Source organism: Tiliqua scincoides, chromosome 4 (genome assembly GCF_035046505.1).
Source record: "Tiliqua scincoides isolate rTilSci1 chromosome 4, rTilSci1.hap2, whole genome shotgun sequence".
NCBI lineage: Eukaryota > Metazoa > Chordata > Lepidosauria > Squamata > Scincidae > Tiliqua > Tiliqua scincoides.
Window position 1 is genome coordinate 89,339,185 of NC_089824.1, and position 24,459 is coordinate 89,363,643.

The 24,459-nt window shown below is 42.7% G+C and overlaps 1 protein-coding gene across 1 annotated transcript in view; it reads left to right on the forward strand.

Annotated features, from left to right (window-relative positions):
- Positions 1-24,459, forward strand: part of LOC136649229 (cadherin-10) — a 78,913-nt gene that overhangs the window by 11,007 nt on the left and 43,447 nt on the right. The gene's annotated exons all lie outside the window — the stretch shown is intronic.

Sequence of the window (24,459 nt, forward strand, 5' to 3'; positions counted from 1 at the left end):
TACCACTCCTCTGCTGCCATTATGGAGGCAGGGACATCTTTGCCCTTGTTTGAGACAGTGTGGGAGAAGTGGGGCACATGATTGGGTGTTGCTGCAGTTGGGGTTGCGTTGTAATCAACAAGCAGCCTAGCTCACCCCCTCTGGAATCAGTCTGTGTGACAAGCTTTCTCACCCATTGAGATAGCTGGTTGCTGCCTGGAGCCAAGTCAGAATTGAGAACCAATCTCAAAATTGGCTAACTAACCAATCTCAAAAGTGCCTCAAAATTAGGCTAACTAACCACAAGACAGAGCTTTTCAAAGAAGATAAAGAGTTTATTGAAGAATCTTTTGGAGGGAGAGAGAGAGAGAGAGAGAGAGAGAGAGAGAGAGAGAGAGAGAGAGAGAGAGATCAAAGGGGGGAATCACCTATCCTAGTCTGCTGGTTATTGCTTGAGTCCTTTCTAAGCAGCAACGCAAGGCTGCAACGTTCCCAGGTTCCAGAGGAGAAAACAACCAAGAATGGAGGAGGCTTACTTCAGAGAAAAGAAGCCTCCGAGTGCTACATGGACACCACAGCTAGTTTCTGATGTGACCCCCAAAAATCTGCTTCTGAAGTGAACAAACTCTCTTCTCAGACCTGCTTCCAGAACAGGGAATTTATAGGACTTTTCAAAAAGGAAACAAAAGGAATCTCTGGCAGGACAAAGGAGTTTGGAGAACTTCTTGAGATGTGCATTTTGAGCTTCCTGGTCTTGATTGAGGTTGTCCAGGAGGACACAAAAGAGCTTGATGGCCCATCCAGGGAAATTCATGCTGAACAACATTGTGAAAGCGTGTGCTATCTCTGTTTCAGGTGGAAGGACTTCTTGGGCCAGAGTCTGAAAAGGTCTACCCAATTGGGCAACTGTCATTTAATTTAACATTCAGGCAGGACTGGTTCTTGCTAGCTATTGTCAGACCTCAAGCACCCAAATTTAATTTAGGGGCCTTTCCTTGGGAGCCAGCAAAATCTCATTCCTTTTCACATTTCAGGGAGGCTTACCTGACTCTGAAAACAAGATGGAGTCAGTTTAAACTGCACACAGGTTTGTGGAAAGAGGGTGTCTGTAACAGAGGTAAGCATTGGTTTTGGTTCATGGGGGAACCAGAACCAATTTCAAGAGACTGTCTGAGTTTGGGGATGCTGGCTAGTAACCCCTCAGTCAGAATATGGGTGGGCAGGGGCGGGAAGGGGCATAATGAGGGCCAGGTTACTTGACATAAAGCAGATCAGTCCCGTAAGTTTCGCTCTCCCCATACACTACCCGAAATCTGGAAGTGCAGGTGAAACTGGAAGTACTGCAACTCTGGGTGTCAGGCAGCACACAAGCAACACAGCAAATGTTTTGGTTTCCTTTTGGGGGGTGCAGGGTTGGCAGACCCAAGCCAGCATTGGGTAGCTTTTCAGGTTGTACTGCACCAGCCTACAGGGCCGGAGAGCCAAGACCAAGTGAACATCCTGAATAAAGTAGGATGTCATAGGCAGAAAATAAAGACATTTACTTTAATTTCATTAAAAGAAAAGAAAGAATTGACTAGGTAACAATATATACACTCTCATTCATTTCCCCAATTTTCTTGTTTTGCTTTCCTCAGGATGACAGAATGAGAGAGGAAGGACCATGGGGAAAAGTCTAGATCTCTCTTTTTTAAAAAAATTTGGATTTTCAGTTGTTGGCACTATATGTTGGCAACATCCAAATTCTTTCCAGTATTCTACTACAAGCAGGACCAAGAATAATGAGCTTCTTTGACAGGAGTTTGCTGCACCACCCTCAGGCTCCACAGCCCACAGTTTGGGAACCACTGTCCTTTGGGTCCATAATAGAAGAAAGGCAGGCTATAAATATAGTAAGAAATAGTGTCTGTATGATTGCTCACATACTGCTTAAAACTCAGCAGAGTAAGGGTTGCCACTGCAGTCCTGCTCTTATCCCCTATATCAGTGATTCCCTAACTCCCTGGGGAGCTGTGGAAACCAGCCAGGGGAGCTATGGAATCCTCACAAAAAAGCACCACCCTATACAATGTATAGAGTTGTAGCCCTAATGGGGAGCTGTGGCCAATGGCCCGGGAGGTCAAGGGAGCCACCAGCCAAAAAAGTTTGGGAACCACTGCCCTGTATGCAGAATGGCCCAGCATGGCTGCATCGCACAGGGCTATTCCAATTCATCAGCCTGCTTATAACCCTTTGCTTACTATTCTTCTGAGAATACTGTTTGACCCTGCCGTTGACCCAGATCATTAGACAGATAAGGTGCAATGATAATAAGAATAAGAATAAACATGATACCTCATTATTTTATATGGGTAATGGCTTGATAGCTTGAGAATTTGATCCAATCTGAACTGAAAATTGTGCATGTTATTTATATAGCATGTACCAGGAATTGTAAGTATTTCTAAATATTATAAGAATAATGAGCATGAAACACTGTCTGCATGTATTGAAAATGTTGACATTTCGGAAATAATTCTTCCAAGATTTGAGGTCCGCTCCCCCCCCCCCCGGTAATGGACTGTAAGCATGAGTGCATTATACAAATTTGTAAAATTTGATGGTAACTAATTGGGATTTTAAAATGGTGAATGGGAAGAGGTCCAAGGACTTCCATCAACAGTTAAAGGCCCACAGCCCAGTCCAACATAACTCCCTGTGAAATGATGCAGCAGCACCGATCCCACAGGGGCATTTTGGCATCTGGGTTATGATCTATGTTTCCACCTGTCTCTTTCAGATCCTAAGCAAATTTATTGACTGCTTCTATCAAAAACACATGCATGCACACACACGTACATGGTTCCACCCTGCCCTCCACCCCTACTGCAGCATTGATCTGTTTTGGCAGGCTCTCAAAATCTAAATGAGACAATCTCTCTAGCCTAGGACCAGCAAAAAAGTGCAATCTCATTGATCAGCACACTGGGAGACTTAGGGTAGGGATAGTAGAGACAATAGGCAGTCTTCCACTAGACATATGAGAGAAAGTATCATTAGTGAGATGCACTTAGCTAGAGCTCTGTTGGGAAACTGCCAGATTCTCAACTTGCAACTGACGTGAGACTATAGGCTGTCTGTTTTCTTTCAAGAAAATAAAATGCTATGTAAAAGCTTCACAGTCTAAATCAATATCCTGAGAAACAAATTCCTCCTAAGTTAAGGAGTACCAGTCACCAAACTTTTTCCTCTGTAAAAGAGCTGATTATTCTGGGATGATTTGCACTCATTGTTAGTGTGAAAGGGGACACGGAAGAAAAAATCAACTCCATTTTAGTACAGCTAATAATAATAATAATAATAATAATTAATGTAGTTTTTGTGTGTATATGATCATTATCAGCTGTGTTGTCATTTTGATGTGAATAAATTAATAATAATAATAATAATAATAATAATAATAATAATAATAATAATAATAATAATAAGGAAAGCTTTCAAAATGGTTGAGCTGTACCTTTGCAGTTGTAAATGCTTACAACAGAGGGAAATTCAGTGATTTTTAACAGCAATTTGAAATCTGGTGCTTAAGGACCTTTTTTTTTTTTTCCTCAAAAGCTGTTGACCTTTTACATCTTCTAGTTATCCAGGCACTTGGGATGCGTGTGGGTGGTTTGAAGGGGGAAAAAAAATCAGTGACTTATATCTCCTTTGTGGATATTTCATTATATCTGAAAAGTAAAAGAGTGATTGTTTTTCATTTTAAAAATGTCTCTCTGCTGGAAGTCTTGCTTTTGTATGTATATGTTTGTCAGGATTCCTTTGTTCGTGCAGCTTATAATAAAAATGTTAAATAGTGATTACAGTGGTGTGTGCATTTTTGCATCTGTCATAGTTTTGCAGATACCATAGTTGCATCTGCATGTTTTCTGTTGTGATTCAAAGTATAATTACAGACTGAATTTGTTGTCCTTTCTGTTCAAAGCGGCATGGTTTGTCTTAGAATAAGCTTGTAGCCCCATAGCATTCCCTTGCTTTCACAACTGTATTACTGAAAGCAGAGATCAGCAGTTAGAAATCACTGGGCCATATCCGAACGCCTGAAAAGTACTGCCTGGCTCACCACATGGCAACTGAAGCCCAGGAAGCCGCCTGGATATTAGGGGTCCCTGGGCAAGAAACCATCAGTGGCCCCCTCTAAACCATGTGGGCAAAGGGGGATGGATATACAAATAAAGAGCCACCAAGCCTGACTTCTCACTCATGCAATCAAGCCACACCCCAATACTTTTAAAAAAGAATTTTACCTTACAACATTTTATGCTACGATTAAATTTTGAGTCCTTGGTATTCCAGAATAAAGTACCAGGGCATAGTCTGAGGGCGCATGATACAGCCACATTGCTGAAGCTAAGTAGATCTAGGCCTGGTCAGTACCTGGATGGGTGACTGCCTGAGGTCTACCTTGGTGGAAGAAAGACAGGACATCAATGAAATACAGAACAGTTTGACTATGGAACAGTATCATACCCCACACATCCTACGCCTGGTCTTAGGGCTGTGGTAACTGCCACCTTTTTGTAGATAGCTAACTTACTGCCAATCCTATGGTTCCCCCCCCCACCAACAATAAAGTGATGACAAAATGGCTACTGCTGCATCCTATGGGAGGCAATCCTATGGGAGAGCATTTGTTCCCTTACCCAGGGGTAAGCATCTGCAGTCTGCGTGGGTCTACGTGGACCAGCTGGACCTGGGAAGGCAGATTAAGGCCAGGAAGGGGGGATAGGATATAGATGGCACTGCAGCCACTGATACCTTCCCCTTCCAGGCCTTAATCTATACTCCTCCCAGCCCTGATCTCTTCCCCATTCTTCCCCTTCTCTCCCCATTCCACCCACCTCCACGTCCCTCTCCTCCTACCTCCCCGCACTGTTATCAGTTCCAGGGTATGTGGCATGTGGATCATGGTGGCTGCTTGCCATTTGGGGCAGTTGCCCAGCTGCATGAAATGGTGTGTCAGGTTTTGCAACAGCCATAAAGGACCTTAGGCTACTAAAATGCTCATTCCAGCCCTGTTAGGATTTGGCTAAAAGAGGGTTGTTTTTCTGAGCATGCAAATATGTATGCTTTAAATTTGATAGGAAAATACTTAAGACACAATTTATTTTATTTATTTATTTTTTCACACTGAATTCACTGGAAAAATGTGAGCATGTGTGCAATTTCACGCATGGCCGTAAGAATCAAAGTCATTGATATCTACTTCAATATTGCCTACACTTCTGGAGGCAGCTTCAGACAGGGATCATTCCAACCTAGAGATGCCAGCAACTGAACTTGGACATTCTCCATACATAGCATGCGGTCTCCTATTGAGTGAGAAACTGTGCCCCCCTTCTCCCCCCCCAAAAAAAAAAAATCTAAGAGGATTTTGTATCCAGATGATTCACATAAATTGGCCAGAATCAATGATTTGGATTTCATTGCTTCTACTTTTCCTGCTAGGAAGTAGACTCTTGTCAATAGAATTAAGCCTGTTGTCAGAGAAATACTACAGTGGTCAGAAGATGCATTGGAGCAACTTCGGGATGGCTTCAGACGTACTGATTGGACATTATTTGCGGAGGACAATATCAACATCTATACCTCGACTGTACTGTTCTATATCAAAAGCTGCATGGACACTGTCACTACCACCAGACAAATATGGGTGCTTCCTAATAATAAGCCCTGGGTCACCAGAAATGTGTGCCTTTTGATAAGAGCCCGGAATGCTGCTTTCCGTTCTGGAAACACACTACAGTACAGTGAGACCAGAGCAAACTTAAAAAAAGACATCAGGGATGCAAAGACCATGTACAGGCGGAGGATTGAGCAGCATTTTGAAAGTTCAGATACCTGCCGGGTATGGCAGGACCTGCGACAACTTACTGGGCAGAATTATAAAAATAGTCTGCCCAGCAGTAGTGATTCCATGGCAGAGCAGCTTAATCAGTTTTTTGGCCGGTTTGAGGAGGAGATAGCAGCCACCAACATTCCAGCTACAGCCACTGATGGTCAGTCACTTGTCCTGCAGCCTGATGATGTGAGACGGGTTTTACAGAATATTAACGTCCGGAAAGCAGCTGGCCCAGATGGAATTCCGGGACGGGTCCTTAAAGACTACGCTGCAGAGCTGACCAAAGTTTTTATAAATATTTTCAATTTATCTCTGCGTCATTTGGAACAACGGGGTACATCTGTACGGCTGTTATTTGTGGATTATAGTTCTGTTTTAACACCATTCTACCTAGCAGGCTATTTTTTAAAATGACTAGTTTGGGCATACAGCAAGACAGTTGTCTGTGGATAAAGGACTTTTTGACAAATAGGCCACAGTCACTTAGGATGGGCTCTTAACATTCTTCCACTCTGATATTAAATACAGGAGCTCCCCAAGGCTGTGTGCTGAGCCCCTTCCTCTATTCCCTGTATACACATGATTGTACCCCATCACATAACACCCTGTCACATAACACCAATGAAATTATAAAATTTGCAGAAGATACTACAGTGGTGGGGTTTGTTAGCGGGAATGATGAGTCTGCTTATAGGAAGGAGGTACAGGAGTTGTTACTGTGGTGCAAAGAAAATAATCTCTCACTTAACATCAGAAAAACTAAAGAACTTATAACTAACTTACGGAAAAAGAGGGATGTACACACACCATTATACATAAATAGTGAAGAGGTGGAGAGGGTTGCTAGTTTCAAATTCCTAGGTATTTACATCACAGAGGACCTCTCATGGACTATTAACACCAGCATGTTGATTAAAAAAGGCACAAAAGCAGTTATATTTTCTGAGGAAGCTTGGGAGGTTAAATTTATCACAGCAGCTGCTTTTGTCTTACTTTCGTTGCACCATTGAGAGTGTCCTAACCTTGATATCTTAGTGTGGTATGGAAATTGCTCTGCAGGGGACAAAAAGCTCTGCAGAGAATTATTAAGATCGCGCAGCACAACATCAGCCTTCATCTACCAGCTTTGGAGGACATCTATACATCTCGCTGTCTACAGAAGTCACATAGTATTCTGAGAGACCCCTTCCATCCGGCTCATAAGTTCTTTGAACTCTTGCCTTCGGGTAGACGATACAGAACTATTAGAGCAGCACCATACAACTCCTGAACAGTTTTTATCCCACAGCCATAATTATGTTGAATAAGGCGATATAGTTGTTACCATGCTCCTGGGCATTATGGTCTGTTATACTGTTTTTATGATGCATGTTGTATAGAATGTGTGGGTGAGCGTGTAGAGTGTGATTGTTGGAATTGTAGTATATATTTATGCTTGTATCTCAAAGGTGCATAAATTTTGTTGTGCTGTAGCACAATGACAATAAAGTTACTACTACTACTAGGAATATTTTATGTAAACATATAAATTCAAGTCTCACTAGTTTAATGAATGATAAAGTGAGAGAGAGCAAATAAACAATGATGCAAAATGTCAGCAGGGCAACATTCATTGGAATGAGAAGACTGCTCAGTGACGCTGAGCAGTAAACAAGCAAGCCTGTCCCTCGATCCCATATCCACTTACTTGGAAGTAATATCCATTGGTTTGGAAACTTGGCAAAAAGACCTAGTGTTTTATAATTTATTTGATTATAGTATGAATGCAACGAAGAACGATAGTCAAGGGTTTTTTTCAGTTTTTTTACAAAACTGAAAAAGTTTTCAGTTTTTTACAAAAACACACAGAGTTTTGTAGTAGATACAATATACAATTAATCAAAGAAAATATTTTGGGCCCAGTCAGACTAGAAATAAATCTATTTTACCTTGTAAAAGCAAACATGGTATCATTTTTGCCTGACGCAAATTACTAAATGGATATTGCTGGATATTACATAGCAAATCTATAAGGGAAATGGTAACATCTAACTAGAGGAATGAGGATCAAACTAGTGGGATGTTCTCAAGCAATGCTTTCTTCCAATAACATAGCTGCTGCCTGGAAATAATATCAGCTGGCAAGGCAATGAGCTTTTTTTTAAATTTCAACGTAAGGAAGAATTTTTAGAATTCTGATTACTTTATTACTAAAAGAAAACATAAGCTAGAAATAAGGGTGAGAATGGAACATGGATGAAAAATAGGAGATGTACAGAAGATGCAGGGAGTTTTTTGACCCTCTTCCATAAAAAAGAGTTTTGCAAATCTCCTAGCACCTGTTGTAAATCTAGCCTAGGATGCTGGTGAGTTTGCCCTCCCCTGTCTAATGGCTCCAGGCAGATGCTTCACCTCTGATTGGCAGGGCCATCCAAGAAGGTTGGGACCAGTGCACAGGTTGGGCACACAAGCTCTCGTTGAACTCGGGTAATGCCTGGCCAGCGACCCTGCCCCATCCACCTCTTAAAGCAGTCTGAGATTAGCTGGTTGCTCAAAGAGAGCAGGTAGGAATTGTTTGCTATCAGCCTGATTGAACTTTGGTTGTTAGTTTTTTTTTTTTCTTACCCCAGACTGCCAGAAGGAGAGTTTGGTTAGAGTCATTTAAGGTCTCTTTGGCATATATCGTGCAAGGTTGGGGTAGGAAGGCATGTTATTTCTATGTCCAGTCTGAGGTGAGCCAGGACTGCTCTGATGATGTTTGACCAGTTCAACAAGGCTTGCTGGCAAGCCCCCGGACTGGATCTGACTCGGGCTTTGGAAGGCTTGTCCTATGTGCCTGAGTGGTCCAGCTGCCTCGACCCTTAAGGGCTGGCTTTGACAGGCTTGCTCAGACTGAGCATTGCCTCAAATTGGATGGTATGCCCAATGCGATCCTGGGGAAGGTAGACAGTTAGTACCGTTTTCCCCGAATTAACACCCTGCACATGTTTTAGTGGGGTTCTTTGTAGTTAGCCCTGCTGCAGTTGTATTTAAGTTAAATAAAGCGACCCACTTAACTCCAAGCCTCTGTCTGGTCTGTCTTTTTTTTTTTTGGGGGGGGGGGTGAGGGTAATAGCTTTTGTCCATCATTGGACTATCTAAATGTTTTCCAAGCTACCTGAGTAGGTGTGTTTATAGCATGTTATATGCTTTCTTCTACGTAGCACTTAGAAGACAATGATGTTACTCAAATTCTCTTTACACATTATGTGTTGTGCGCTTTTAAGAGTATGTAAATATACATCCAAATATAATGTTTGAATATGATAAATGCTCTCATCATACAACTTTGTGAAGACTGCAGTGGGAAAAAGTAGGGTTGTTACAGCAAGCCTTCCAATTACACATTTTTCCAGTCCTCAACCATGGATAAAAGCCTACATGTGAAACTGTGTGCATGCCTAGGAGGATTGTAAGATGGTCAAATGAAGGCCCATAATTTGGTGCAATCCTGCTTCCTCCCCTACTCATTCAGTGCCCAGTGGTTTTATGAATAAGGCTAACAAATGTTTGAAACATTTGTACCACATTGGTCTACCTGTTAAGAAACCATCACTGTCTTCAGTTCTCTGTTTGAGTATATAACTCAGTAGCAAAGCTGGCTTTGCTACTTTCTGCATAATGTATGTAGCATGGCCAGCTAGTTATGAAATATACAACTAGTATCAACTTGTATTCCTTGTGGAAAGGAGAGCAGCAAACCAAACTTGGAATGTTCTTCACACCTAAGTCTGCTGCTTCCTTCCTTCAGGCAGCCTCAGATGGAGCTGGTCTGATCTGCTTCCCTAACCACTCAACTTGCTACTTCCTCGCAAGGTAAGGAATAGGGAGGAATAGGGAATTCCTCGTGAGGTAAGGAATAGGGAAATGCCACTGAAAAAAACCACTTGAAAAAACCATGGGGTAGATGGCAGTCCACTTACCTATCCACTCAACTGCACTCCTTCCTCACGTGATCACTTTTAATAATGCAGGAAGTGCAGGGCATGCTGGGAGCTCCCTGTGTTCCCCACACTTCATGTTTTATTGAAATAATGCAGGAAAGAGCAACACGAAGCAGTTAGGGCTTGGAGCGACATTTTCTGCTTCGGGTGGGGGGGGGAGTTGCAAGCAAGTGGTGCTGGATCACATTGTGCTGTCCCTGAAAACTTCTTTATCTACATGGTCTTGCTTTCCAAATCTTGCTTATCCAACAAATGGGCTAAAGAGAACTAATCAGAAAAAAAGATTGATATGATTTGCAGTGAAATCACTAAACAGGGACACAAGATAGTGATCACTGCACTAACTCACAAGCTGCAAATGCTAGAACATCCCTTTGATATTTTAACAATACTATTTTAAACAGAAGTAAATATTTTGATCAGATAATACCATGACACAATTTCGCCCATTGTTGTTTTCTGGAAAATGAATTTCTTTCAGGGGCTTTGTGGTTTGTTACCATAATCATTTAGACCATCAGGTTTTGAGAACAATTTGTTTGCAACTTGTATGAGGCCTTGATGGGACTCTGTCCATCCATTATCAGTTTTGGAAAACATCACTTTGTTAGTGCTGAAGTGCTCAAAAATTATGGACAGTGTAAAGAAAACCTGCTCCTTGGGAGAGCAGTATGGTTTTTTTTTTTTTTTGGTAGCGATGTAGTTCATTTTACACATTTTTACAATAGCACAGCTAGAGGGGAACAAAGCAGAAAGTACTGCAGGAGTCGCCAAAGCCCTGTGTAAGTGGCCCTTCCGACTCACTGCCGGAGCCATTCCAAGCAGCAGTAGCAACACGCAGGCACTCTCTGAACCATATGGTGTCTCTTGCACGAGGCCGTCACTGTCCCGAATGGCTCTGATTGCGAGTGGAAAGATCTGCTTACTCGTCAAGTTGCGACGCCTTCAGTACTTACCATTTTGCACCCCCTCTAGCTATGCTACTGCATTTTTATACCACCCTTTCTCCAAGGAGCTCAGGGTGCTGTACACACTTCTCCCCTCTTTTTGTTCTCACAACAACCCTGTGAGGTAGGTGAGGCTGAGAGATAGTGAGCGGCACAAGATTATCCAGGAAGCACCCCCTGGCTCTTTTCTCTTTTCCTCTTCAAACTTGAATAGAGGATTTCAACCTCTAGCAATCAAAATGAGTGAGAACCGAGTCAATTAAGGGTGAAACATTAAGTATTTCATTGAAATACAGTGTAAAACTGTTTATCACAAGAGTTACTTTTAACACTGCTTTCAGAATAAGGGGGAAAAGTAATTCTCCTTACAAACGAGTGAGAGCTGGCACCAGTCTGGCATGCATTAAAACTGAGGTGACATGCAAGGCAGTGAGAAGACAGATGTCCTGAGATGAGGAAATAAAAAAAAGAGAGAGAAAGAGATCCTGACAAGTGTGTGGTAATGAAGGAGGCTATGAGATAGCTGGATAGAAAACTCTTCTGGTTAGGGGGGATAAGGGTCCTTCCACATATTACATGGAAATAAATGCATATTTGCTTATGCATTCAGATTTGTCAAAGAGCCATAATTCAGATTCCCTGGTGCACTGTTGGCATCTTTCAGTCTCGGAAGACTATGGCATGGTGCTCTGAATAGTGGTTCTGGAACAGAGTGTCCTCTCCAGTGTGCAAAGCCTGGGTAAAGTAGATATGGAGGATAGGCTGTTACCCCTGCAGCAAATCCCCCCTCTTCACGTCGCTGAAATGGTCCAATGGAAAGGCAGAAGCCAATACAGTTGGTTCCAGCGGCGTTGCCAGTATGTGACTGTGTTCAACCATGAACTGCCTCAGGGACTCCGGCTCCGGATTTTGCCTCGAGGTTGACTCCTGAAGCCTTTTCCATAACTGGATGTAGCCACAAGGCAGTGGAGGTTTGGGATCAGAGTTTTCCTTCTCTCAGATGACCTGCCTTCCCAGGCTAACAAGTCCCTGGTGCATGAAGTTGTAAAATACATATAGGATACATACATGGTAAGAGACCTAAATACATGTTACATGTGCACTTGATACGCACGTTCATTATGTCTTTATGGCCCCAGCGTACAGGAAGTTCACCAGCCCATGGCTGGGTTTCACTCATTTGGAAATGCCATTTGTGAGATAGGAGGCTACATGATAAGCATCTACAACGTGCATGATCGTGCCTGCCTGGGAATGGGTTGCCACAATTATACAGTTCATACAGTTCTTTTCCACATAGAAATGTCAGTTCTCACAAACACTTTGGACTAGAAATGGGATGTCATGAGGCCTGTCTCCTTTCCCCACTCCTACATTCTATATCTGAATTTCTGCTCCAAGTTTCTCTATCACCTGAGGTTCAGTAAGTGACTACAAGGATTGGGGCCTTTTCAGTGGTGCTAAAGTTATGCAGTGCCCTTCCTGGGAAAGCCGGATTCTCACATCTTTATGTTATTTTGTATGTCTCATTAAAACATGGCTTTTTAAGGTGCCTTTGGTGTAAGGTGGTGACTCCTCCTGGATTTTGTGTTGTTTTGTTTGATTCTGCTTGGGGTTGAGACCCTTTTTGATGCTATTTGTTTTTTGCTGCTGCTATTTTTTTTTTTATTTATTGATGTGCCATTAGTTATTATTGTGTTACTGAGTTTATTATTAACTTGTTATTATAAGCTGCTTTGGGAGTTTTTAATAAACAAAGCAAGGATAATTTTCAATAACTAAATGGTTCCTAAATGAGTGTTGTTTAGCTGCAATCTTGGCATGCTCCCCAAATGATCCTATGGGAGGCTACCACAATGTTTTTGTTTGTTTCTTGTATGCATTCAAAATGTGATGGAGAGGTGAATGTTTGTGTATTGCCAAATTACATATGTGAATGAGGAGTCCAAAATGCATCGGCAGTGCTAGTGTCAAGGTGCTCTGCAGCAAATCCCTGATCAGGATTCCCATATGGTGCCCCCACGAGACCCCCCACAATGGTGCATAGGGTGTTACCACTCCCAACACCATAAGGGTATACCTGACCAGATGGGCCCTAGACCACTGCCTTACCTGGCTTTCTCATACCATCCCTATGCGCTGGCCTGATATTCACATCCATTGTGCTAGCAATTGATCATAGATTATTTGGTCCGCTTCTGTTGAATTCTACACATATATACATCACTTACAAGTTATGTCAAGCACGTAAAGGCAAGCCCTAGCCCCACTGTAGCCAAGGGTGGGGCCAGTGGATGCACCACTCCAGCTAGAGTACTGCTTTGGCTCACCTAAGATTCTGGGAGAAATGGACTTATTAATTTGTGATATGACAGCCTCCATTTCAAGACTGAGATCAAAAGCTGGTGTTAAGAACAGGAACGGTTTGTCGTTTAAAACTATGGCAGCTGCTGTTTTTCTCAACAGTGCAACAGCACTTCACACTCCACCCACATGACCAGCATCACTCGGGTTATTCTGGATGAGTCAGGGTATACTTTTCATTATCACAAGTTACTCTTAAGCTTACTTAAGCAATTGCGGTAAACAACAACACCCAATATAATCCATTATTCTAGTGAGTGGAGCAGGCTAAGTGGTAAGAGGTAATTTACTATTTTCCAAATTACTCATTGAATACACTCACAATCATAATGGCTAAAAGGAATGGGGGGAGGTATTCAGGAGTACTTAAGGGTGGTAAACTGTATAAAAAAATATGCATAAAATAGAACATCCTCCAAACATAAATAAACCTGTCCCACTAAAATGTATGCAACTGTGGACCATTAGCACAATGTGTTTATAGAGCAAATAAGGGACACCTATACCTCCTAGTGCTCTGTGCAATCTCTTGTAGGTAGACAAGTTTAGCTGGATAGCCTTCATATGTACAGGTTCTGAGAAATCAAGATGTCAAAGAACTAGAGAAGGTGTGAATTTAACCTTCTTTTAATCCAACAAGGCCATCATCTTTAGAAGTGGCAATATAAATTGCCCACAATTTGCCATTTTAATGAGCTATTTAACATGGGTATTTTATTCCTATTTTGTGTGTGTGTGTGTGCAAGAAACAGCTAGAGCACCACAAGGGGACCCCAGCTGCCCCCTTCTTAAGCTACTGCATGAACAAGGGGTTCCCGGCCAACACTGCCAAACTAAGAAGCCTCTGGTGATCACTGCTGCCCCCCTTACCCATTCCACTTCCCCAGGATGCACATCAGTCTCTAAATCTTACCCATGTCTGCACCATACCTAGTTTAGAGACTAAGAGCCCAATCCTATCCAACTTTCCAGCACCGGTGCAGGCGCGATACAACCCCGACATAAGGGAATAAGTATTCCCTTACACTGAAGAGGCCTCTGTGACTGCTCTGTGGGGGGCCCCACAGGATGCAGTTCATACTCCATTGACACAGCTGCACCGTCACTGGAAAATTGGATAGGATAGGGCCCTGACTTGGCTAATTCTGATGTAGGCGTAAACCTTCCATTGACCAGACAATCAGGCAGGGGAGCAAAAAATTCCTTCTCCACCTCCTATGAATGACCAGCTAATCCAAGACTGGGAGTGGCCATTTGCTGAGAAATGCAGGTGGAGGGAAAGACACAAAAACAGCAACAGAAGCTGCCCAGGCTTTGTCTCTATCATCCAGGCAACACCAATAGACTGCCATCTTACTACTTTTCTTGGGCTATGAGAGGGTTGTTGGGAAAGGGGGAGAAAGCAGAGCAGTCAGCAAAAGCACTGCCTTCCCTATGGTAAGATACATTTCCCAGCTAATTTCTGTCAGTAAACATACTCAGGAGCAGGGGTTCATTAAGGTTACATAACAAATACTTTACTCACAGTGCATGCCTGCTTACACACATCTTCTGATTGGTCAGAGGCTCCTACTACTTTGGATCAGAGCACCCTAGAAGCTGTAGGCACCCTAGAACCGCAGAGCACCCTTTGTGCAGAAGTGTGATGAAGAAGGCCTGGTGGACACAGAGCCCAGGTAGAGCACATCCTTCTCCTTCAGTGGTTGGGGAGGAAGAGAAAGCATGTGCAAGGAAGGGAAGAAGGAAATGGTGTTAAGGAACACATCTCCTGCAAGGGTCATAGAGGGCAGGTAGATGGTCTCAGGTGAGCAGACATTATACTGCCACCAGAGTCCTGTAGGCAGTATTGCATCCAAATTCCAACAAGGCAAGGCAAAACACCTAACCCCTAAGAAAAGTTGTGTCTATTCTCGTTGTCATTTGACAGATCCACAGTGCCCGTATCTACAAGGTTTCTGGCTTTTCTCTCTCCTGGATAAAATGAGATCAGCTAAGGACTTAAAGAAAGCATAAACTAAAAAGTCTATATTAATGGAAATGGGTGTGACTGCTCAAATAGGATGACGACAGTGCTTAAAACAGGGGTGTCAAACTCATTTCGTAAGGAGGGTCACATAACATTTGTGATGCCTGCTGAGGGCCGGAAGTGATGTCATTAGGCAAGAAGTGATGTCATTGAACAGGTCATAACCAAAAATAAACACTTTTTCTTACTTAGGAACTCATTAGCTGCAAATAAAAAATATATAACTCTTGATCATATTTCAAGATATGGGAGAGCCCAATTTTCATGTGGGCTGCCCTTTCAGCAGTAACACCTCAGCACCACTCCGCAGCAGAAAGCCTGAGGGCCGTATAAAAAGCTTCTGCAGGCCGCATCCAGGCCTTATGTTTGACACCCCTGGCTTAGAACAACCAGTGACACAGGAACAAGATAAATTGAAATATATATTTTAAAAATTCAATTTAGAAAACATACCCTTAAAAATCAGTTGCATTTTCTAATACCTATGTAGCTTTTTGTGTGTAAGACTACGGATGTTTCCTATTGAACGTAGTTATGTAGCAACCTGTGTTTTCTTGCAAGCCCTTGCCTAACATTATGTAGCATTTATGAGTCACAACACTTAAATAGCTTTCAGCTTAACGAAGTTATGTAAAATCACACCAATTAATATTTTCAAAAGGAAGAACCATATGTTAATATACAAATGCAAGGCTATGCTGCTCCGTAATTGCAGATCCTGTAGGTGAAGTCACGATGATAAAGCGATGAATGCAAGAAGTGTAAGTGGAACAGATTTTCCGGAGAGGAAGATACAGTGTTGAGTGCTGAAGAATGAAATGCTACCATTGGGGAGAGAAGAAAGAAATTCATGGAAATAACAGTTTGCAAAATATCAGAGACAGATATAAAAACAAAACTACTTCTTCACAGCTGATCATTTCGGGAAACAAAATTGCTAAGTGAAACAGATGTCTTTTCTTTCTCAGCTTGGCTGACATGAATCGCAGATGCCCATTAGCCAAAAGAAGTGCATGAACATTTTGCACTTAAGACAGAAAATGAGAAACTTCACTATTATTTGTGCCGTGTTTATTTCCTTTTTATTTTTCTTGCTGCTATTACTGAAGTTTAGAGATGCTTTTTAATCTTGGACAGTTTTTGAAAGTTTATTTTGGGAAGCGTGTAGTAATAAGAGCAGTAGCTTTAGCAGTGAATAGTACAAAGAAGTAAGAGAAGTGGTAAATTATCATAATTAGCATTCCGGAGGCCACAATTTTGTGCTCATCAATTTGCCGCTGGCAACCACATTTTTAATTCTGGTAAGAGATCCCCTGTCCTTCCGCCTGAAGAAAGGCAGAATATCTTCCAGACCGCCTGTTGATTTCAGAGAGAACTGGAAAGCAGTGTGAGGTCTCCTTTCTTCCCTGTCCTTTCCAAGGACGACACAAAGCCTGAGCAATTTCCTCATCTTTCTCCATAGTTGGGAGAAGAGTGGGGGAAAATCACACACAGAGCCTCAGAGAGACTCAGCACAACAGAGATGACTGTCTCCTTGAAGCTGGAGAGGAGGTGAGGGCCTGCCTAACCTGCATTAAAGGGTTGTTATGGGGATAGATGATAAATGGGTGGGGGACAGGAATCATATATGTTGACATGAACTATGGGGAGGAAGTGTGGGATAAAAATATAATGAACAACTAATATATAAATGGAGGGTTGTATCCAAAAAAAGTGAATCCTGAAAGAGCACCATTGAAATAACATGCAAGTTAGTCATGAGTAATTTGTCTCATTGACTCCAATAGTATTTAGTCTTTAAATATCACCCAGTGCCTGTTTCAGTGCAACCTCCTAACCACTGCACCAGAGCTAAGTGACAACATTTTCAGAAACAGCTGCATTTTAATTGTAACTCATTGAAAATAATTCCTTTGACACAAGACTGGAAGCAGCACATTAACCCCCCTTTTTCATCCATCATCTTAGGTTTTTGTTCTAATTGTCTTGAGTGTTTGCTTGTTGGCAACGAGAGCCAAATCTAGGATGAGTTTTGTTTGAATGATAAGAAGAGAACACAACAGCACTCCCAAGTGGTCAAATTGTCCAGAGTGCCATGATATCAGTGGATTTCCCCACTCCCCCTAGGTTTCTGGGAGCGAAAGATGTGGCTGTTGCTTTGTTTATGGGAGGAGGAGGATACACAGAGGTTGGCTAGCAACCTCAAAGTGTGTGCCCCAGAACTATCAAGTCAAAATCAGGGAAGACACCCAGTGAAAAATTTAAGTGCAAGATGGTAGGACATGTGGCTGCTGGTCTCATGTTATACTAAAGCAAAAGGTGCCTACTTGAAAAGAGGAACAAAAGAACAGATCTTTGTTGCTGGGTTCCCCCTACCACATAAATTCATATGCATGCACTGAGTGTGAGGGGACGGTATGTGCATAGAGCAGGGATGTGTGGTGCAGGGCTGGCAGGTGAGGCAGAAGCGCCCCATTGGCATCCTCTAAAAATCACCACAGCCTAATCTTGTGATTGTACACATGTTCAACCTGCTTGAACCTAAGTAAGCGGGCGGATCACAGGCAGGATCACTGGGTTAGGCTGCAGTGATTTTCAGAGGATGCCAGTGGGGAGGTTCTGCCTCACATGCTTTCACCCCATGTCCCTGGCATAAGGTTCCTCCATGGATTTGGGAACTGTGAGCAACCAGAACATATGAAGGAGAAGTGACTAACCAGCCCTATTCCCTATTGCCTTTTTGGCAGGTCTACAAACGTTATGACCTGCCAAACCAAACTGTAGCCAGATACGACATACAGTTCTTGTAGACCCTGTCAGGTAACAAACCAAGGCCTTTCAAAACTGCTTATGGATCACCATATATTGTGTACACAATGGGCGGCATTTGGCTTGGTGCACTTGTCTTGCATTCACTTCTTGCACAGGTGTGCTTTCTGTCACTCTACAGTACATTTGTTTTCATAAGATGATAGCTCACAGTTGCAGTATGTTAATCTTACATCACATTTTTCGAAAAGGAATATCACATTCTTCCTCCCATTGGTTTCAATATTGCCTTTTTGCCAGATAATCTGACTTCGTAATGCTCACTTAATGAAAGATAATGAGTAACTAAGTTATTTGTATCACGTAACCATCTGGTAGCCTACCAGCTAAAATGAATAATTTAACAATGTACTCTGGTGAATTCATATTGGTTAATATTACTTTAATTGTCCAGGAATTACTCTGTGGTAATCAAATCCTGGAAATTTATGAAACAGAAATGAAGAGGGAATGTTCCAACATATTAGAAAGGACTGAACAAAACTTGCTACTTGCAAAACTTCTTGCTAAATGAACAGCTCTATCTAATTTTTCCAAGCCCCAGAAAACTCTTTTTAATGTAGCTGTTGAGTTTTAATCAGTTTTTATGATGAGTACATTTACAGCCCAATTCTGTGCTTTTCCCCACCAAAACAGGCTGTGCTGCATGCCATGGTGGTAGAGGGGCTGATAGGGAGGAGTGGGAAAAGGGAAATATTTTCTCTTACCCTCTACAAGCCCCTCAATTACCAGTGGGTCTCCTCAGACCTGCGCTAGGTGTATAGCTGCTGCAAGTGCGAGGAGACAAAGGGACGTGTGTTGGGACGCTGTGAAGGGAATAGCATCCTGGCACAAGTTGCTGTGCTGGGATAGCTCCCTCCCCCCTATCGACACTAAACTAAGGAAGTATCTGAACACGTTGGAAGACCAAAAGAAAAGAAAAAAAGGAGAAGACCCAACAATAGCAAGAAATCAAATCCGTCAGGAGGAACAAGGTTTCATCCAGCTTTTGAATCACTGCAATTCAGGTTTGAGGCAAGCCCGGTGCTCTGTGAACTGCCTCTAAGCTCTCTTTTTATTTTGCATCTGTCTTAGCCATAAACAGCAATGATTCCTAAGTACTTTCATTCTTGCCTAGAAAGCAATTGCCCGTGTTATGAGCTAGATGAGCCACAGACTCCGTCTCCCCTTTTCCTTTCCTCTCCAGGAAGCTTCCTGTTTTGTTAAACCACCATTTCCCATTATGCCTAACAACAACAACAACAACAACAGGTATTTATATACCGCCTTTCTTGGTATTTATTCAAGACTTTATTCAAGGCGGTTTACATAGGCAGGCTTTATTAAATCCCTTATTAAATAGGGATTTTTACAATTTGAAAGAAGGTTCTTTCTTTCAAGAACCACTACATTCAAGGTGTTTCATTCCGATCTGGCTTCACATTCTGGCCTCCATCCTCCCACGCTCAGAGCAGATGGAATAGCTCGGCTTCAGCTTGTCAGCTGCTTCAAGGTCGCACGGTGCCGGTGGCCTCGAACTGGCGACCTTGTGGATGTTATCTTCAGGCAGATGGAGGCTCTACCCTCTAGACCAGACCTCCTGCCCTCCCTTAACAGAGGTTTAAGCAACAGTTTGACATCCTGGTTTGCAGGGATTACTTAAAACACAGATTACTGACTTTTCTTTTGGCTGAATTTTAAAAAAATTCCTTATTATATATGAACCTAAGGAAATCTGATTTCGGTTCAAGCAACAGTTAGGGAAGATCGGTCAGGATGAAACTCTGGTTTTGGATCCTGATTTGAAATCAAACCTGACTGTGGGTCGAAGTGAACCCCAGTTCCTAAGGTTCATATGTAACACAGAACTGTGATTTAGTTAAAAATGAGAATAAAAGATTTCCCTCTTGAATGCAATTAGGAGAAGTAGTGAGGGGGAGCCTTCAAGCCTATAGCTGGTAGTTATAGACATTGGGGAAGGCTATGGTATCCAATTACTTTTGAACTGTTGCACCACATCAACAATCGTAACAGCACTGTAAGGCAGTCCATACTGTATATCTTCCAGACGGGGTTGAGGTTAAAAATGGTGCTTTTGGCATAGGTCAACTAGAAAGAGTGTGGCTGGCATGAGCTTTGAACCGAGGACTTCCAAGCTCACACACACAGCAATTAAACTCTAAAAAGTAGTGATGAGCTGAAATTGAGAGTGTATTTTGCAAGCATTTCCTTTTTGTACAAAATTAGTACTGCCCTTCTCTCTCTCTCTGCACTTCATTGTGAGGCCTCAACATAGGGCAAAACTACAGCAGGGATAGGAGGGAGCATCGAAGAGACTCCTGCTATTTTTATGGGAGGGGGAAGCTTCCACTGGCCAATTTGGCCTGGAAGTGTAGAAAGAGAGAGAGGGTTCTGCCAAAGCCTCTGTGATGATTTCATGCTGGTGAGGAGGTGTGGATATCAAATTATTTGCCAGCTTCTTAGTTAACTAGAAAGTGAGTCAGTGGACAAGGCTGATGTTGCTGGCCCTTAAGTTTCTTGATTGATTCAAAGTAATGCCAATTTAAAAAACAGTTGCTGAACAGAACTGCCAGGGATGTAAATATTAATACAAAGACTGAGATCTCTCTGTGCTTTCAAACATTTATGCTATTTCTTTGTTCTTTATACTTACATTCCACCTTTCTTCTTTAAAAACCTTAAAAGAGACTTGATGGTGATTGATTTCTATGCTGGCGACTATGACTGATGATAGTAGGTGTCACACAGTATCATAATTCATGCAAGTGTCTGATGTAGCTTTCACAATTGCTTCTGTGTTCTTAGCTGAGGTTGAGGGGGGAGCAAAAAATAACCTTTGAGCAACTTAAAGCATTTATTTATTTTATTCTGCCAGGCTTTCTTTGTTCATTTCTAAAACATGATTACAGGGGCCTCCAATATAGCCTACCTGTAAAGCTGATGTGCATTTCCTTGACAGCATTCTCCAGGATGCATTTTATAGTATGCAAATGTCTCGCAGATTGCTTACATACACAAAAAGTTGTTGCTGCTGTTAACATTTAAATATAATGAAATAAATATGCAAATGTGGTCATTAGGAACATAACCGTATGGCTGCATGTTTGCACCAGCAAAGAAAAATGAATAAAGCCCCAGATTGTTTGCACTAACTTGTGCGATGCGCATAAAATTACAGATGCTGCATTCTTTGCCAGGTTGTATTTCTACCTGAATGAATAACATAAGATTGTTTTACTTGATATTAAATCAGTGTCACCATGAGTTCAGTTTTGTTTTCAAGGGGTTGCTCAATGCCTATTGCAGAAATTAAGGTTTTCTCATTCTTAGGATATCACATTAAGATCATTTTGTCTTGCTGTTCTAGGTTCTTTCACATTCACCTTGTTATACCTCATTGTGAAGGAGGGTGGGGGAAGATCTACTGTATTTATAGCATGTCATCTCTCATAATGTGACATAGCAAAGTGTAATATTTTGCATCAGGGAGTTGTTCGTATTAAAAGATCATTACCAGAGAGAGAGAGAGAGAGAGAGAGAGAGAGAGAGAGAGATGCATTGAGGTGACCAACTAACACAATTTAATTGACGACTGATTGCTTAATAAATTTAATAAATCTTTTTCTCTGTCATTAAGTCAGTCACTTTTAACTGTTTGGAGGCAATGAAATTAGTAATGATTTGTGTGGGAATATACTTCATTTTAGCAGAAGGAAACAAAAATAAGTCTGTATATGTACTTGAGAGCAAATAATTTAACTCAGTGGGAATTGCTTGTGAGTACGTCTGCACCAAATTGCACAGTAAGACAATACTACTATGGCTTAAATTCTAACCAGCTTTCCAGCACTGGCATAGCTGTGCCAATGGGGCATGTGCTGCATCCTGCAGTTGGGTGGCACTCATGGAGGTCTCCTCAAAGTAATGTTTGTTCCCTTACCTCGGAGCTGCACTGCCCTTGGGTTGGTGCTGGAAAGTGGGTTAGGATTGCGCCCTATGGCACCTTGAAGAGGACAACAGCAAAATCCCATGTAGGTATACTCAGAAGTAAGTTCCACTGACTTCAGTAGGACTTATTCCCAGGTAAGTATGTTCAGGATTGCAGTCTAAGAATATGAGCTCTGTGCCAAGACACAACTAGACCCCAGTCTTATGCATGTGTACTCAGAAGTCCCATTATAGTAAATGGGGTTTACTCCCCAGGTAAGTGTGCATAGGATTGCAATCCTAATGACCCAATTGTATCCTAGGCTGCTCTGTATGGTGCAGCAGGAAACCAGACCATCTGAGAGAGGTCAGTAAAGAAAAATTTTACTTACCTCTCTGGCTGCTCTGTAGTCCCTATTGTTCTACTCAGAACTATGCCAGCTGTTTTGCTGGCATAGTTCTGTTAGGCCAAAGAGTTTCCAGGCCAGGATGGGGGTATAGGAATTGGCACCCTCTGTGCTCCCGAGATCTGTTTCTGTCCCACCCTCAATCTGCTCCCAGCCTGGTCCTGTCCGCCCCCACTGCCACCATGATAATGGCGGGTCTATGTAGTGCCACAGTCATTATGCATTCTTCCAAATGCCACTATGGCAGACCATGTGGTATGCTGGCAGACCTCAGGATCCACCACCATACCATGTGGATCGAACTGGGTTGTTGTTCAAATCTCATATCAGCCTTTTTAACTTGGAAAGGTCAAGCAAGCTACTATTTTCTTAGCCTCAGTACATCATCTAAAAGCTGTGAGTCATAATGTTGGCCTACATTGAAAGGTTGTTGGAAGTATTCTTGAGATCACTTTATGAAGTATGTTGCCTAAATATTAATGTAGAATGCTTAGGGGTTCCAAGTACAGTTGTGCCCCGGTTTTCTCGGGTTCCATTCGGGAACCCCCCTGCAGTTGACTGAAACCACGGATACTGCCAATTGCCCCCCAGGCAAGGGGAGCTCTGCTTTCCTCACCTCCAGAGGGTCCTCTGAGCCCAGCCAAGGCCATGGACAAAAAAAAGCCACTTCTGTTTTTTTTTGTAAAACCAGAAGTGACATTTTTAGTGCCTTATAAGGCATGAGGAAGCCAAAGGAACCCCTCAGGAGGGTGAGGGGGCCCCCAAGGACCCAATCCAGAGGTGCGAATCTATGGATATGGGATCCACAGATACAGTGGTCCCCTGTATTGTTTAACGGACTAGGATTTTTGTAGATAACAACCTACTTCATCAGTTGTAGGAAACAGAGCGTAAAGGTGATACCTGTGTGTGTGCATGCAGACATGTGCACACATATAGATACCCTCATGGGGAGTAATGTAAAGAGGAGGATATACAGAAATTATGGAAATTCAGAAGTGGTGTCAGTGGCCTAGATCTGCCTGAAGGCCCACTTGGCTGACCCCTGAAGTCCCAGTACACACTGGCATTGGTGGCCATGGGAGTGAAGGTGGGCCCAGGGCCTGACTTTGCCTTAGGCTCACAGCAACCTGGTACCGGCGCTGTGAAGAATATACTGGATAACTGGGGAATGAAACCTGACTACAAGTTAATCAAAAGGTCTGTATTTGCTGATCTGAGTCTAGATCCTTATCTATTATGACGCCAAAGTGAGGGACAATTGCTTTTTGTGTGGTTAGAAATATACAATGAGTCAGTCCATCAAGATCCATCTAGAGCAGTAGTTCTCAAGCTTTTTAGAGGCTCTACAGGCTGCTGCCTGATTTATAAATACCAAGGGTTGTGACTATAATGGTGACTAGGCAGCAGTGCTCCCCCCCCCCCCGGGTAGCAGCTTGTTTAACCCTTGGTGCACAGAGCCTCATCTGCCCAGTCAGTTTCACGAACCATCTAAAATTGGGTCATGACCCACTGGTGGATCCCAGACCCACAGTTTGAGAACCAATCTACAGCATAGCTTCCCAACTCCTACAAGGGAGTTTGTAAGACCATAAGTGTAAGTGGGGGAGAGGCTGTGGCCACAATCCTACCCACACTTTCCTGGGAGTAAGCCCCATTGACTATAATGGGACTTTCTTCTGAGTAGACATTCATAGGATTGGGCTGTATGGCAGTACCGTGACCCCCAGGATTGTGCTGCTGCTGGGGATGAGATGGTTTATTTTTAACTTACCGGCTGCCAGTGCCAGAGTCTGGGGGGGGGGGGTCTAGGGAGCCTCAAAATATGTAAAATAACAAAACAAAAAAAAACGCACCAGGCAACAGGTTTTCGTGATGAAAACCAGAAGTGTCCTTTTATTTCATTTTTTAGATATTTTGAAGTGCAGGGAGCCCTGCAGAGGTCTCCCCAGAATCCCCAGGACTCTGGCACTAGTTACCAGTAAGTTAAAAAAAGACGCTCTTGTCTTCCTGACACCCTCCTGTCCTCAGCAGTAGCATGATCCTGAGGATCGTGTTGCTGCCTTCCCCCCTCCCCGCCCCTTAAATGGGCAGGGACATGTCCTTCTCTAGCTGGTGGGTCACTGTCCACTAGTTT